Here is a 2,933-nt window from a genome sequence, read left to right on the forward strand (position 1 = left end):
GCGTTGTGCAATAAGGAAAAGGACATGGAGGCGGCCCTGGATTCCGGTGTCTCTGAACTGGTGAGCTGCAGCCTTCAGGGCAAGCGGTTGAGTAGGCCTGGGACCTAGTGTCTGGGCTGGAGCCACAGTCTGCAGTTCTGGAACTCTGGAAACTGGTGGGGGCGGGGGTCAAAATGATCAGCAGGAGTTCCTTCCCTTACTCCCACCCCCATGCCCACAACCACCCCCTCCTCAGCCTCAGTCCCCTCTTGCCACCCTCAGGCTGGGGAAGACTTCACAGAAAGGAGTGACATGTTGCTGGGCTTGGAGGGCTTGGAACCTGCGACTAAAAGCTCCTCCAAGGAGGAGGCTCTCAAGACCCTGGTCTGCAGAAAGAGAGGGGGAATAAACATCTGCAGAGGGCCCAGGCCTTAGATTACCCCACAGTACCATTCCCACTGTGTGACTCGGTTCCTCCAGGGTACTTGAGCAGAGGAGGGCAGAAGCAACCTGTCCTGCCCCTGCCTTGTCCGGGGTTCTTCCACTCACTCGAAGGCCCTTTTCTTCCGGAAGGACTCCTTGAAAAATCACCCCCGTCACCTTTTTCACAGAAAGGGTGGCATCACTGGCTCTATTCCATGGTTACGCACCTGGCAAGGGGCCGACTGGAGAGCTAGCTGCTTCAGCTGGGATCCCAGCAGACCTGGTGGTTCTGAGGGCAGGGAACCAGCCATGAAGAGCATCATGCAGAAAATAGTTGGTTTTCTCGAAGTTCACTCAATAGGCAATGTAGAATAATAAGAAAGACATGAGTGGGTAGTAGACTTGCAGAATATCATATTGATTTCAAAGGATTAAATACAGAAATATCACTCTCATTAGAACTAAGAAAAAAATAGGATATAGTCATCTCTGGAGATAATGTACTACAAAGCAATTTGACATTTCTCTGTACGGTGGTAAAGATACTCTCTCAGTCACATCTAAAGGCTCTGCATTGCATCATCACTATTTTGACTAGTCACCTATGTTCCTTTCTGTATGAAACAAAATCTGTTCCATAATAGCAGCTCCATGGGAAAGAGATCCAAACCTGGTCTCTAGCCCTGCATTGCAATCGAAAGAGCACCCAACAGAGTCTTGGTTAAGAAATCCTGGTTCTAAAGAGAAGCGGGGAACGTTTTATTTGGGAGCATGAGACGAAGGAGTATTCAATATATATATTGTACATGCACAAACATTAACCCTTGTCAAAAGCATTGCAAGTAGAAATCCAGTTCATACAAGCATCAGTTTATTCCCAACAAAACCTTTCTACTAAAGATGTCTCTGTGAGCATTGGATGGATTCAGGAAGTTTTATCAGTAATACACTTATATTAGTCTCTGTATGGTGCTTTCCAAAAAGGTCCAATCAAGACGGTGGCTTCTAAGGGGATCTGCTGGACCAGTTATCTTCAAGGCTGAGAGGCCAGCCCAAAAGGTTTTGGCAACTCTTTGGTAGGATTGCAAAGTAATCTTGACCTATTGTCTTAAAGGACACAGGACAATCATGGGGTCTTATTGTGGAATTTTAAGAAAATTGAAAACTGCGTTGGTGAGAAAGAGGCCAGGAAAGTTGCGGCAAGAAATGTGTTTCCATCACAGCAACGCGCCCACTCATTCTTTGTGGGTAGCAAAGGCTATCTGAGGAGACTATCTTGGGGGAACTTAATCCCATCCACAGTACAGCCCTGATCTCACCCTCTGGGGAGTCTTTTTTGTTCCCCAGACTCAAAGAGTATTTCAAAGGAACACACTCTGAGAACTTTAAGGATGCCAGGGCTGCCGCTTCGACGTCTTTGGGGAAAGTATTGTTGGGAGGTGAACATCTTTTTGGCATTCTCTGTTTTCAGCCAAGATTCATCTCAGGTCAACAATGATATCCCTTATTCCAAGTCTTCTGAATCAACCTGAACCTCCAGCAACATCCTGTTAATGTACTGTTGCAATGGCTGTTGGATGTTCTTTCAGTAAAATTTTACCTGCATGTGGTATCAGTGAGACTGTTCTATAATTTGGGCATTCTATTGCCTTTCATTGAAATGGGTACAAAAATGGATCTCTTTCAGTCAGTTGGCAGGTAGCTGGCATAGATGAGTGGGTGAGTACTTCCAGTGTTTCATCAGTTTGTCAAAACATTTCACTTGTCATTCCTGGAGTCTTATTTTTGGCTAATGCTTTCAGTGTACCTGAGACAACTTCTTTCGGTACCATTGATTCTTGATCATATGCTAGCTTTTGAAATGGTTGACTATCTACTAGGATTAGATATAGATATAGGATATAACCAGAAGCAGTAGCCTCATGTTTTGATATTTTTAATAATAAAAATGATATTATTATGTAGCAATTTTTTAATACCTTTCCGCATGTAAAGCTCTTTGGTGGCATCCTTGGGAACCCACTGAATAGGCACCACACTGAGGAGCATTCGGTTAATTTTTTTGTGGTTGTTAACTTACTTTCAAACAGTTTATGTCAACAACATCATCTGAAGTCTACAAAGTTGCTCTGAGGAACTTCTTGCTCCCCTCCCATTTGGGACACTTCTTGTGAGTATAGAAACAATTAAATACAATTAAATCGAGTATAAAAACAAGTAAATCAAGTCCCCGACTTTCTATGTCACCACTTGTCTGTCAGTTTGTTGAACAATAGAGGTTTGTGTGTTGCTGGGATGTTGGAAGCTATGTCCCTAGTTTTTCATATACCAGAAGGGTCACCCAAATTGAAGAGGTTTCAGCAAAGCTTCCTGACTGAAAACAGACTACAAAAAAGGAACAAGCTGTTCACTTCAGAGGAATTAGCCATTTGAATTAGCATCAAAACATTCTAATATTCTGAAAGCCTACTGAATAGAAGCAGAGTTGATCCAGAACATGGTCCTTTCAGGTCAGAAGACACTTAAAATAT

This window comes from Echinops telfairi, unplaced genomic scaffold, assembly GCF_000313985.2.
Source record: "Echinops telfairi isolate 266 unplaced genomic scaffold, ASM31398v2 ScPeMD7_5868;HRSCAF=6743_1, whole genome shotgun sequence".
In the NCBI taxonomy this organism is placed as follows: Eukaryota; Metazoa; Chordata; class Mammalia; order Afrosoricida; family Tenrecidae; genus Echinops; species Echinops telfairi.